The sequence below is a fragment of the Malaclemys terrapin genome, chromosome 6 (genome assembly GCF_027887155.1).
Source record: "Malaclemys terrapin pileata isolate rMalTer1 chromosome 6, rMalTer1.hap1, whole genome shotgun sequence".
Taxonomy (NCBI): domain Eukaryota; kingdom Metazoa; phylum Chordata; order Testudines; family Emydidae; genus Malaclemys; species Malaclemys terrapin.
The window spans coordinates 128,429,638-128,444,756 of NC_071510.1; the positions used below are offsets into that span (position 1 = coordinate 128,429,638).

At 42.8% G+C, this 15,119-nt stretch overlaps 1 protein-coding gene across 3 annotated transcripts in view; it reads right to left on the reverse strand.

Annotated features, from left to right (window-relative positions):
- KIAA1328 (KIAA1328 ortholog) overlaps window positions 1-15,119 on the reverse strand; it is a 252,969-nt gene that overhangs the window by 162,328 nt on the left and 75,522 nt on the right. The window lies entirely within an intron of this gene.

A 15,119-nucleotide genomic window follows, 5' to 3' on the forward strand; every position in this document is an offset into this window, starting at 1 on the left:
TAAGAGCTTTCAAAGTTAAAATTAATTCCTCATGGTATGTGAACACCCTATTAATCCACAGAAGTCAAGTTATTTTACCTCAAAGTTCTTAATACGGAAGCAATGAGTTTCTTAATCTGAAAAATCAGAAACTTCAGTAGGTAGTTTGCTCAAGCAAGGAGCTCAGAATTGGGCCCTTATGTCTTAAAAATTATCATTGCTGGATGTGCCAGCTAGACAGCTTGCCGTCAGTGGGTTCCTGCCCAAAGGTGGGTAAAGACACAACACACCACTTTTCATTCCATGTGAAATGCACACATGCTCCAGCACCCAAATAATAAGCATGAATAAAAATAAAAATAAACACAAAAAATTAAAACTGCTCTCACAACTTTCCCCCTGGGGAGAGGGAAAGAGAAAGAATGAATCACACACAACAAATACTAGTTAAGTTGCTTAATGCACAAGTAAAAGGTGCTCAGATATCACGGTGATAGACACAATATAAGAACTCACACAATAAACAGAATACACACAATACAAAACATTATTCTTTATAAGCAATTGCTAGCTCCGACATATGCAGCAATAGGGCTTTATTCGTGGTTTAAAAATTGTGATAGTATAGAATGCTCAAACAAGGGCCAGAAAAGAGAGAGAGAAATGAGATTGCACCTGGGTTCATTAAGGAAGCTTTGCCAAAATCCATATTGATTTTAAAATATACAAATTTCCTTTAGCATTTCCTTGGGTGGTGCAGCCATTATCTGAGTTGAGCGGATGCAGTTTCTCTTGGAAATGGTCAAGAACTGTATTACTTATGCATTTGTCCATCGTATGAGCCTTCTGATGGGGAGCCTTGAGGATTTAGTAGTACATGATTTCTCCCCAGTAATACTCACAGCATCTGTGAAGGGCTGCACATATTTAATCGTGTGCAGTAAAAAAGTAAACTCAACCTGTGCTGTATTGGAAGAATGCAAAGCCAAAGAGAGTACTACACCTCCCACCACAACCAAAAAAAAAACCCAACAAAAAACCATGCTGTTTTTTCCTTTTACATATTTAGAGTGCAAAATTAAAACAAATAAAAGGAACACTGCATAATTTAGCTGTCATTTTCTATCAAATTGCTCATAATTGTAACCATAAAATGATAATATTCTACCATATGTGCATCTGCAAAGATGACAAAAGCACTGGTCAGCTCCACAGAGAAGAAAAATAAACCTAACGCTCCCCCTAGTGGTCATTGATGGGGATTGCAATAGCCTAACATTTTATAGAGCCACAGCATTCTTCCTAAATTTTAAGACGAGAGTAACTGTCAAACCTGGAGGTTAATTTTGTCATATGGAAGGGTCTAATAATTCATTATGAAACATGCAAGTCAACTGTGTAATCCTACTGATACCATTCTTCCTAAACTGAGTCCCCTTTATTCACATTCATTCATGGTATTACATAAAATACCTCTCGAGAAATGCTCGGTGTTTATTTGGAGACCTTTGTGAGAATTTAAAAACCTTTTATAGTAGCAACTGTTACTGTTTCCATTAAAGCTATTAGTCAGACCAATACTACTTGACATGCAAACAGCTGTGTTCTTTTCTCTAATTTGACAACAGACCTCCTTTAAGGAGTCTGAAAGGAAAAAAGGTGGTTTTAGCCTGTGGGGAAAATGAGGTATCTTATATAGCAGAGGGACGCTCATCCTGTTCCATCAAGGCACACTAATGGGAGTTATTTAACAGGATAAAGTATGAACTGGGTGGCAGCTGTTTGAAGGACAGGGTGGGGGTGCTATCAGGAGAGGAGAAAGACACCAGGGCTGTAAAACCTGAACTGACTCAAGGCAGAGCTACAGGACCGCCATCTGAATTAAAAAGCATGCATATTAAATTAAAAGGGCGGCTGCTTTGCAGAGAATGAGAATGTAAGATCACAAAACATCAGTTCATTTTATAATGAAGCCAACCAGGTTTGGTCCTGGTTAGTATCGGAATGGGTGACCACCAGGGAATACATAGTGCTCTAAGTCTTGTTGCTTCCTTGTGAAAAACAATCATCACTCTTCACAATTTTATATATTTGATGCCTCTGGCTGAAACCTTCTCTTCTGGACCTCAAATAGGAATAATATTGAGAGACAAGCAGACCCTCCTTAAGCCACGTGGCAGCTCCACTACGCTCAGATACAAAGGTTTTCAGTTCAATTCCTTGCTGCGACTGAGTCCTCAACAATCAGGATAAATCTTTTGTTTTTTGTCACCTTCCTCAGTTGCCTGTTTGCAGCCTGCATTGCCTACATCAGGCTTGGCTAGTGTGACTTCTTATCAGAATGCACTTAAAGCAGCGGCAAATACACTTAAACTATCATTCCCCATCAGTAAAATGGGCATCTGAGCCCCCCTATGTCTTGTGATCCTTGGATGAAAAACACTAAGGCTTGTTGCTGGACAAGGATGGGGAGAAAGAAAAGCTCAATACGCCAGGAAGTCTTGCCCTTCTTGTGGTACTGTTTGCACTGGTGAAATAACAGCCTGCATGCTGTTCTCATTAGAACTATACAGAATCATAGATCATTCTAGCTAATTTTGTTTTTCCTTTTAGAACTATTGCTATTTTGACAGCTTTTCTAACCTTGTTAGAACACAATCTGCTACCAACACTGTTGATGAGGGAAATGCAAGGCGCCCTCTTCTGAAAGGCAGTCGAGGTCAAATCAACAAATTCTGTACAAGTATTATTACTAATTTTAATTTTTTTTTAAAACAAAAATCTCGTGTGCCAGCACACGGCAGAGAGTCATTTTTCTGTCATGTGTATCAGCTGCATCTCTGTAATTTAGATGCGTATTTCAGAAGGACAAAGGCTTCAGAAAGTTAGTGCTTTCTTCTAGAAACTGGCCTTAAATGCACCACACTGAGAAGTGCTGGTTACACTGAACTGAAGCCAATGAAGAAAAGATTTAATAACAGTCTCATTATAAGGTTCATTGTTGTAGGACTACTTAATATACAAGATTAACACATCTTATCTCCCAGTTTCACTGAAACCTATTATACCCCTCATTAATACATGCACATTGCTACATCATTTACAAAGCCAAGCTCTCAAACAGTATTGTATGAAAGAGGGCGTGTTCTGCTGCTTTTACTAGTGCTATTCTCTCACCAAGCAACCACTGTGCACTAATATGAACCCTATGGCTCAGAATGCAAGACTTTGTTTAGAGAAGCTATGCAGTTCTCTTTAGAGCTGAGAATTAAAAGGACAACTTGTTTTCCTTCACTCGGATTTAGCTATCTGTATTTCAGTTCCTTTAGTTCCAGATCGAGAAGGGGACACACCATTCCACTAGCTGGCACAGACAAGCAGAACCATTGCCACCAAAATCTGAAGACATTCTGGTGTTCTCTGTTCCCTTGTGATTCAAGATTACTGAAGAGATTAAATTAAAGAAACAGAACAAAGAACCATGATTAATCATGTCAACAAAACTTCTAGAAATATTCTCTCTCTAGTAGGGCCCAGAAATAGATCTCTCACACACAAGCACGCACACACAAAAACAAACCCTTGAGTGCTAAATACAAAACAGAAGCCCTAAACTCAGAAATGTTCACCTGCAAATGTTAAGTAGGAGGATCTTCAAACTAGTGTACCTCAAGTACAGACACTACATTTAGATAGGAAAAAACATTTTCCCCCTCCTACACCTTCACCTCCATGAAGGGATTAATAATTCCCCTCCACCAGAAAAACAGAAGTACAAGGAGGGATCACGTGGCCAAGACCATCTACTAACATCCAAACACTAGTATTTGGACTGTACGCTCAAGACAGAAATTGCCTTTTGTTAGTACAGCACCTAAAACAATGGGACCCAGATACTTACAGGGGCTTTGGGGCATTCACACAATGCAATAAAGAAAGAAAATTAGTTCCACAGTAAAACTCTTGCAGGAAGCTGAATGCTGGAAAGAGTCTTTTCTAAGGGGGAAAAAAAAAATCTACAGCCTCTAATATACCTTGGAAGTGAATGGTGTCTGACAAATGAACTAAATTCCCACCCAGCCCCCACCCCACGCTTGACCTCTCCAAAGCCACATTACCCAATGACAGGGGTTCTAAATTGAAGTGAAGTACTGGGATTTGTAGTGTCCCCAAGGATAGCTGGCTTAGTCTATGCAGCATCTAGTTTAGAGCCATCCAGGGGTCACCCAGATAACTCTTCATAGATTATCCTGTCAGAAGGGAAGGCATAAACTTGGTTAAGAGCTAACTGGAAAGCATCCATGGGTTAGACTGACCTCTGGGAATCTAGTGCACAACTCACAAAAAACTTTCCACTGTTCCTTTGTGAAGATGCTTACCGCTGGCTAACCCCAGCTTTGTATCAGCAAATCAAGTGCCTTAGAAAAAAAGAAGTTATTTACCTGTACAGTAACTGATGTTCTTCGAGATGTGTAGTTTATATATATATAATTTTCATTCCACATTAGGAGAATGCACATCCACTCTGCATGCATCGGAGAATTATCTAGTCAACAGTACCTATCAGAGCGGCACATGCACCCTTCCTTTTCTTCACGTACTTTGTGAGGGTATAAAGGATGGAGCCACCCCACTACATTGCATTCCTTAACCACTGCGGGGATGGTGGGTGGGCTGTGGAACATGTAGATGGACTACACATCTCAAAGAACATTAGTTAGTATACAGGAAAGTCACCTCTCGAGTGCTAGTCTGTATACATATTCCACATTGGGGGACTCCCTAGCAATAGCCCCACAGAGAGTGGGTATGAGGAGTCTCTGTAAATGCAAGATTTGGAAGATCTGTGTTGCAATCCGTATCGTCCCTGCCCTGCCTAATGCACAGTGCTTCGTAAATGTGCATATGAATGACCAGGTTGCTGCTCTGCAAAGCCCTGAATTGGGAGGCTCACTAGAGAGGCCACAGAGGTGAACTGCGCCCTGATGAAGTGAGTACCTACTCTGCTGGGCAGCTGCATGCCTGCTAGCTGGTAACATGACTTGATGCATTAGGTAATCCAGTTTGATATTTTCTGCATAGACACAGCTTCTCCTTTTACTGTTTCTGTGTAAGCCAGAAACAGCATGGTCAATTTCTGTAAGGATTGTGTTCCATCCAGGTAGAACAATATGGCTCTGCATACTTGGTGAAGACGGAGGGCATTGTAGGAAGCACAAAGGGCCGGACTCAATACTGCTAGTATTTGTTGTTCAACACAAACCTCAGGAAGCACTTGCATTACGGTTGTATCGTGACATGGAAATGCATATCCTTGGGGTTGAGGGCAACTTTCTGGTCCAGGGAAGGAGCAATGAAGGTGAACTTGAGCTTCTTGGATAGAGGCGTTGAGGGCTTTGAGGTCTAATATCAGGTAAGCCCACCCTTTTTCTTGGGAGTGAGGAAGTACCTTAAATACAATCCCCACCCCCTCTCTCCCTCTTCTACAGTGCACATAGCAAGGGACTGCACTTCTTGATGAAGCGGAATCTCATGAGAGGGGTCCCTGAAGAGGGACAGAGAAGATGTGAGGGGACGGAGTGGAAAGAGGGAGAGGAACTGAATGGCAGAGTCTCTCTGGACCACCTCCAAAATCCAACAAGGCACGTCCTCAATTGTTTTTTGTAATTCTTTTGGTATGCCTGTCAAAGTCAGCCAGGAAGAACTGCATATCATGACCTCGGTGGCCACTGTTCAGGAGGCTAAGTCCACCGTATCCAAGGCCACTTGTGGTGCAGTTCTGGCCACCACATAACCTTCCACCAGACAGTCCGAAAATCATTCCTATAACCTTAAAGAAGTTTAGCAATAAAAAGTGGTAAGGCACATCAGTTGACATGGTAATATGTTGCCAAGACTGCCTTGTAGTTCAAGATCCTCATTTGGAGACTCAAAGTGGAATAGGATTTTCAATCTGGCAGATCAAGCCACATGGACTCGGTCTTTAGGGGTCAATTTCTGGCTGCCCTGGCAAGTTTCTTCATAGGTTGCCATCACCAGCAGGGATTCTGATACCAGGTGCAAATCAAACTCCTGGTACCTGGTAGCCTGGACCTAGTATGGTCTATCTGCCTTTTTGGACACTGGTTTCAGTGACACCAGTATCTGCAACAGGGCATTTGTGGATTGTAACAGCCCCTTGTAGTGGGGCGGCTGCCCCACTCCATTAAAGAGGTGTTAAAAGCCTGCCCTTGGAAAGGGCCAGGGCTGACAGAAAAGCCTAGGCTGATTGGGGAAACAGCCACAGCGGGGGCCACGCCCCAATCAGGGCACAGCTGGCCCTATAAAAGGGCTGTGAACCAGGAGCTCAAGGACACACACTCTCTCTAGCTTTAGAGAGAGAAGGACCTGGGGCTGCCTGGGAGCTGAGAAGGGTACCTAGGGTGGAGCAGTGCTGGGGAAGGGCAGAGGGAGCTGGGGAGCTCCAGCCTAGTAAAACCCCAGGCTGCAGGCCTCGCCAAAAGCATACAAAAGGTACTGGGGCTGCAGAGGGGCAGCCCAGAGATAGGCAGAGGCAGCTGGTCCAACCCCCCTTGCCGACGATGAGGCGTTTATAGACTGCCGTCTGCCCCAGGGAGTGGGGGCTAGATGGTGACTGGCAGTAGCCACTGAAGCAAGGTGGGGATAGAGGGGCTGGGGGTTCCTCTGGATGGGGAGACCCAGATTGTGGGTTGCTGCTGGGGGCAGAACCCTGAAGTAGAGGGCCACCGGGATCCGGGAGGGACACAGGGGCCAGCGGCAGGCGAGACACCCCGGCCTGCAGAGGGTGCTCCAGGCTGGAAGAGCTAATTCCCAGGATGACCAGCAGGAGGCGCCGCGCCGGTGAGTCCTCACCGCCACACCCCTCATTGATCAGGATCGCTACATGTCCGGGTATTGACATGTGTAAATTACTGAGGACCTTGCATGGTGTGTTGTAAACCTCATCAGTTGGTTTCTCCAAGGTTGCTGCCTACTCATGAGGGCCTGGAATGCTTGCAGTCCTCAAAGGTAGAAGCTGACTTGTCAGAAGCCAGGACATCATCCAACAATGACAAAGTAATGGCTGCTACCATCTGTTGTTCAGCAGGGACCTGCTGGATGAGAGCAGTGTGCTCCTGAATAGTGCTGGGGACGTGTCCAGGTGCTGGTGCTGTTGCGTGACAGTCCATGCCATGAGCACAGTGGGGAGGCTGGTCTTGGGTTGCACTGAGGTTGGTATCAAAGTCAGACTTCTGCCTGGTACTGCAGCAGCTGGCAGCTTCTCTGTTTGCCTCAGTACCGAAGAGGCTAGAATGACCGTGGACTTACTGGCCTGGGCCTCTCTCATGGCCGGTTCTGCTTGGCTTGTACCAACTTTGGTGCTCAGGGTACTTTTTCTAAGTTTTGAGGCACCTTTAATAGCCAACAGTCTGGTAGTCTTGTGGAGCCTCAAAGTGGATGTGGAGAGGGTGATGTTCGCCTTTTCTCCTTAGAGGACTTGCAGTCAAGCACCTGATCTACCTCAGTGCTTTCCAGACGAGGAAGGCACCGGCCTCAGAGACCCTTCCGCCAGTTTGGAGGTTGAGGATGGGGCAGTCTTCAACAGCCTCCTGTCTTTCAAAGGCCTGCATACTGACCTCATCAACTGCTCCATAAGGAAAACCCTCAGGAGCACCAGGTCCCTTTTGAGAAGCACCTGAAATTTCACAGCACTCCAGGACATGTCATTCACCGAGGCAAAACAGACACCTCATGTGTTCATCATTCAGAAGCATGACTGCCTCACAGGGCAGAAAGTTCTGAAAGCCCAAGTATTTGCCATGGTCAGACACTGAGGCTGGCACTGCCAGCGACCGCAGAGGGAGAAGAGCCTTTGTTCCCCTGGAGCATCCCGAAGACCTAAATACTTGAAACTACTAATTAAATCATCGCTGGAGGAAAAATTCTGAAGAGAGTTGCTCAGATGTACCACAGGTGATAGAGAAGAAACTGGGTGTGGCAGAACAGCTCTGCTTTTTATACCATGGAGAAGTTCATGAGAAAGGGACAGGCACATATGCCACCCCGACAGGTAATGCAGACTAAAAAATCCTGTGACACATGTGCATTGGTTATGTATTCAGGTATTGTCAGAGCATATTACCACTACTGTGATGAATAACCTCCCAGTACAGCCACAGGGCTTACCAGGACTCTCAATTCAAAGGGTATGTGCAGGGAAGGTTTGGCATAACTGGGGGGAGGGGCAAAGGAACCACCCTCCTGCAACAGAGAGATTGGCAACAATACATTCCCCTGAGAAGGTAATAATCTTCAGACCACTATTTCAGGAAGCCCTGTACTCCCGGAGATGGTGGTTTTGACATGTAGATTCTGAAGCACCCTTTCAAAAAAGTAAGTGTAGCCGAAGGGAGGTCACACTGAGACCACCACTTACAGAAAAGGAGGCCTTCAGACAGTTGACTGCAGCTCTCTCAATGGGCTAGCATCTGAGTAAGTGCAAGATATTCCTCTTGGGCTTAATTGCAAGGTCCAAGACTTAAAAAGGTAGAAAAAAAACTGTGTACTGTTTGGGACAGTTGGCGCTGGAAACATAATATTACCAGCTAGTGTTCCAAGTACAATAATATCAAGAGGCCATCTTCACAAAGAAACGCCCAAACCCTCCAACATTCAATTGGTGAATACATGAACGACTGCTGTCAGTGGGAACAGAATAAAGTCCTCTAAAAATTAAAGATCCTCAATGACAAATGTGGGGGAAGCATAGAGAGAACTGTTCAAGCAGGTATGCTACAGGCTTAATATACACCAAAAAAATGGTAACAAGATTCTCATGGTGACCACATGGTATTATCCCCATTTTATAGATGGGAGGGTACAAAGAAGACACTGACTTGCCTAATGCTACAGAGGGAGTCAAGGAATTGAATCCAGGTCTCTGAAGTCCCAGTCAAATGCCTTAACCATAAAACTTTCCTTGTTAAGCCCAGAAGTTGGATATTAGGAAACACTATTTCACTAGGAGGGTGGTGAAGCACTGGAATGCGTTACCTAGGGAGGTGGTGGAATCTCCTTCCTTGGAGGTTTTTAAGGCCCGGCTTGACAAAGCCCTGGCTGGGATGATTTAGTTGGGAATTGGTCCTGCTTTGAGCAGGGGGTTGGACTAGATGACCTCTTGAGGTCCCTTCCAACCCTGATATTCTGTGATTCTATGATCCTGGAGTAGCTAGATCCATGGCTGCAGTGCCTTGGTGAGCTCAAGAGTTCCCAGGTGGAATGGACAAAAGGAACCTGCAGGGAAGTCACAGTACGTTCCTTTCCTTTTCTCTTCTGAGGCTCTGGCTCCATCATAGATATGGTGAGAGAGAAAAAGGGAAGAGATGTGTCAAAAACAAAATTAAAGCACTAACTGCACAACACACATGCCTCTGAAGTGAGTAGGAACAGAAGGTACCAAACCATGTTCAGATCTGACTGGTAGCACTGCTCTCAGTCAGTGCTAGCAAGGGAGGCATGTCACTTCAGTAAAGACCAACGGAAATGAAGGCAGTAAATGCCACTGTAAGTATTTTAAATGATGTGTGTCTCTGTGTGTATTGTGGAGCAGGACAGGACAAGCCGGTTTAACAGAACACATGGAAATTTTTCTCCCCAAGTCTGCAAAGCTTTAAAATTAGCACTCTGTGTTTGCTTGTTCTTTTAATGCCTGCATTTATTAAGGAGCAAAATAACCATGTCTCTGAAATGCCAAAACAATATGGATCCATAAATAATGTTCCATTCCTATTTGTACCTAATCTAAATATTTATGTAGTAATTTACCAGTAAAAGATGCAAACTGTTTTTTAAAATGTTACATTGTATTAAAGGTTAACCACATGACATGTTTTATTATGAGGCTTTAAATGACATTGAAGACCAATGTCTTGGACGAGCTCCAATGGAAGCATCGTAGTTGAAATGGACACAGGAAGGTCCTCATATTCACTTTTCACAAAGATAAATGTGGAAGTTCAGACCTTTCTCCGTGCTATTTCAGTCTGCCTGGCCATAGACCAAATAAGCCAGGAGTGCATTGATTTACAGAGTGAAGGCTATCTTCGCAACCAGAAGGGCTAGAAACAGATATATTAGTCAAACTTGGCTCTTGCACAGAGCAATAATGTAAAGTTTCACTCAGAAAGGATACCTTTACCAAAATTAGGACAAATCAAAATAGGAGTAGTGTACATAAGAGCATTTGGAATTGAGCTTTAATTCTTTTGTTATAAAGATGCCACGCTTAATAGAAAAATTCCTGCTAGCTACCAAAAAAAGCATAGAATCATATCTCATAGTTATGATACCTGGTGGCTATATTTCTCTAATGACCCCACCCCTCCAGGAATGTCCGCCCTAGTTTCCCGTCACCTAATGCATTAAATTCAAGCTCCTTCTCCTCACTTTTATGGTCCTATAAATCCAGGTCCCATCTTTGCCGCTGCTCTAGAGTCATACTATACACCTACGATCTCCCTATGCGCCTTACTGTTCCCTCTGTCTCCTCCTCCCCCCCTCCGCCTTCTACTCCTGCTGCCCCCGGCACTGGAGATAGTTTCCAACTTCTTCTCTGCCATACAAATTCACTCTCCTTCAATTCTCTTCTTAAAGCCCACTACTTCCAGAAACCCTGCCTCCAAGTCTCCTCAGCAATCATCTCTATACATTCCCAACCAGAACCGTTTTCTCAAGTTGTCCCTATCTTCAGCAGTAAAACCTTTGGGTTATGACCTTGCTCACACAGGTTTAAATCCAGAGTAATTCCAATAACTTCAGTTGAGTTACTCCAAAGTTACACTCATATGAACAAGATCAGAATTATTTTTCTAAAGTGCTTGGGACCTAATAGCATGTCTCTCTGTGCCTCAGTTTCCCTGTCTGGAAAATGGGGATATAATACCTATTTCACAAGCGTATTGGGAGGTTAATGTTTGTCAGTGCTTTGAAGACAAAGACTTAAGTATTATCATCACAAATTAAAACTCCTATCTTGGAATCCACCAAGGTTACATGCACAGCTTTAACAAATACACCTCTACCCCGATATAATGCTGTCATCAGGAGCCAAAAAATCTTACCGCGTTATAAGTGAAACTGCGTTATATCGAACTTGCTTTGATCTGCCGGAATGCGCAGCCCCGCCCCCCCGGAGCGCTGCTTTATTGTGTTATATCCGAATTCATGTTATATCGGGCCACGTTATATTGGGGTAGAGGTGTAACTTAGTTTTTAAATGCTTTCCGAACAGCCGCACGTTCCAGCAGGGAGAATAAACAATGTGAACAATGATTAGTGAATACTGCCCACGTATGTTACATTTCCCTTAACAGAGTTAAAGCACATCTGCTCCCAACTTGGGAAAGGCTGGTTTTCCGGATATAACTAGTCAGATACAGTATGAAGAGATGTATTAATGTCCCTTGCTTCAGTGAGAGACAGAGTACACAGGCTTACTGATGGAATCTGCATTTTTGGTTTTCATTTGTTCTGCTTGGGTAACCTTACCAGACTGAGAAAACACATTTCCAAGCATTACTATTTTGAATACCATTGTTCAGTCAGACTATCTTTTTCTCCACTTAGCCATCTCTAGATCAAAGAAAACTTGGAAGTGGAATTTAACTTTCTATCTCAGAGTGGAAACATTTATCCTTAAAATGTAATAAAATTTCTCATCTCAACGCTACACAGAAGTACTCGGAATGTATTACACATGATCAATGCTGCAATGAGGTGTAGAATACTAGTGCAAACACAGTTCATCTGTATGCATGGTATCGTTAAATATGTTGTTGGAGTTAAGTGCCTTTCACAGAAAAGAATCATTGCAATTATCAGTGATGTTAGCAGTTCTCTAAAATACCAAAGTTTACTTCTTGTTATAAGAACTATTCAAGGAAGCTGCCATGCTACAAACATTTCTCTAGTATGGATCACAATGTTCCACTTTCTTACCGTTACTAAATGTACAGCCTGCAGGGAATAAACAAGTAGCCCTAACCCAATGGTAATGGAATGCATTAACAACCCATTTACACATCAGTCCTCGTTTTTTTGTTTTTTTCTTCAAAACCAGCATAGTTCCACCTTCTCTATTTATGACTAGGTCACAGAACTGACCACTGACTTGGAAACAAGGATGAAACTGGGATCATCTCCAAAGAAAGCTAACTCGGTGCTAAGTTAAGCTTCAGTGGGGTAAGCCAGACCACTACTCAATTGCTCTTTTCCTTTCTCTGCCTCCTAGAACGTAACCTAGACCTCTAAATAGATCGGTAACTACTATTCTAATCAGTGACATGCAAAATCTATATGTGAACCTAATTATTCTGTGCTATATCATCCATGCAACAAAGGTGACTAAAAAAACAACTGATTACAACCATTGCATCTCCCACATCTACTGCCTTTTCTTTTCTTGCCTTTCACCAAGAAGGGTGGTAGGCCTGTCTATTTGATCTCCCATATTTTACCCTGTGCCTTCTAGATCTTACAACCTGGCACATATACTGTCTCTACAAAATATCCCTAGTACTTATAATGCAAAACACTTTATGACACTTCTAGCTCTGGGAGAAGAGAAAATGAAGCATGAAATAAGAAATATACTAGCAGAACAATATTCATTGACACTGATAAGTCTGTATACTACTGCACAGAGGAAGTGTTAGTGTTTTGCCTTTTTTTTTTTTTAAATACATTTTGTCCAGCCTTTCTGGTGTCATCGTTCGTTTAGCCCCTCGTTCCTTTTCTCATGTGTCACGTAGCCAGGGTACCAAATTTGTCAAATGCTGCACAAATACATCTAGCAGAACAGTTTTATACCCAATCACTCAAATGACAATCATAAAAAGCTGCTGAACGTGTTTTCCTACATCTTTAGCTGGTCTTTTATGGCTATCTGAAATGTGCCTGATTTTTCTAAAGGTTCTTTTTGCCTCCTGCTGCAACCAGATCGACTCTTAGCAGCAGCTGTGTAGCTTACACATAAAACTTCTGTGATTTTTTTTTTCTCTATTACAAGAGTCAAGGTATTATAAATATATGGTCATTAAAGCCCTGTTGCAAGGAACTTAACCCCTAAGAGAATGCACCAATTGGTCTCAGCATTGATTTCAACTGAAAAGGCTTGAGAATTGACTCTTTGAACTACCTCTACAATCTCAAGTTCATTCTATGGCCAAAAAGAAAGTCAATGTTTGGCACTGCATTGCAAATGTTGACACTATCCCCCAACCCCATAATCAGTCTTAAAACATGCAGCAGACTATCAAATACAGAGCCTTCAAAAAGCTTAGGGAGCGAAGAGCTACAAAGAAGAGCTTGAGAAAGGACATGTAGGATGAAAGCTACGGTATTACTTGAATTCTACATTTCTGGCTTCAATTTGGAATCTTTGTGGTGGTCATTTTTGATGTTCATGTAAAATAATCTTAAAATACATTGCCCAAGTCTGTCAAAGGGGAAAGCCAAGACTGACTAATTGGATTTCTTCAAACAGCTAGTATTGTCTCAAGCGGTAGAAGCAATGCCACCTATATCCCTTAAAGCTGCCTTGGGCTCACTGCAAAGCTTCCCTTCTTTCTTCTTGAGGGACATCCACACTGCTGAGCCTCGGAAAAATTAGTTGACATCCAGAATTGAAAAGTGGTGAATGGTAGTGGCCAAGAGGGATCATAGTGTTTAAAGCATTGAAAATTGGTTAGTTATTTCCTTGCAATCAAACTCCATCAACTAACATGTTCTAGAAGTCCAGTGTAGGTGAGACAATATATACTTAACCATGTGCTAAACTGGTCATGCCTAGGCTTGTGTTAGGTAGCATATTTTAAAACACACCTTTAAACTCTAATCTAGACAATGCCTCATTTGTGCGAGTGGTATTTTAAAAAACCCTAGCACAACAGAGACAGATAATGGCGGAACACTAAACATGTTAATGTCGGATGACAATGAAATAGTACTGAGGCAAAGTAAAAGTACACCTCTACCCTGATATAACGCTGTCCTCGGGAGCCAAAATATCTTACCGCATTATAGGTGAAACTGCGTTATATCGAACTTGCTTTGAGCCGCTGGAGCGCGCAGCCCTGCCCCCTCCCCCCCCCCCACCCAGAGCGCTGCTTTACCACGTTATATCCGAATTCATGTTACATCGGGTCACATTGTATCGGGGTAGAGGTGTAAGTAAAAATATTTCCCGTCACAGACTTTAGACCTTCAACACAAAACAGGAACTGACCAAATGAAAGTAATTTTGTTGAGCAAAACATGGATATCATGGTCCTGTATCTGGCAGGGAAGTAAGAGAGCACCATGCTCTGCAGATCAGGCTACTGATGCTCCATAAGGGAGCATTCCCATCAGCAGTTGGCAGGAATGGGAATGGGGGTAAGCGATACCTGCAAATCAGCAAACCTAGGACCCAGGGGACCACACAGTCCCAATCAGCTGTCTCATGACCTCTCAAACTCAAGGGAGCCCTAAATCCATATCTTGTGTCATCATCTTCCCACGGCAAGATTTTTACCCTTAACTTATTCACTTATTTTCTAGACAATCAGTCCCTCCTTCATTTATAACGGGAGGAAAGGAGGGAAAACAAAACAGCGTAGGGTGGCTTACACATGGAAATCTTGGGGAAAGCCATTATAGGCTTAACTGAGAAAGGTTTAAATCTTTTATTACTGATTTGCTTGAATAATACATCAGGCTTACTCTAATGTAATGTGCAACATGGAATTCCCACTCCTGATTTACCCAAGAACTCTGTTGTTGGGAATTGTTTAATGTAAAAACCATATGAAAATAAGTTATAAAAAAGCCAAGAGAATCTCAGTAATTTTAAGACTCATTACCTACAGGTACAGTACAGTTCTGACCATGGTGATGGCTGCAGCATTGGGAACATACAGTACAAAGAAATAAATGCCTTTAAATTGCTGAGCCTATCTCAGCTTTTTATTTTCCCTTTTATTGGTTGGAGGAACAATACTTTTATTCCTCCTAGAATCTATCTTGACCTTTTTGGAAGGGGAGAATTTGATATTTCACAGATTCTAAACCACTATCAGTATCAAAGCAGTAGAGTTTAATAT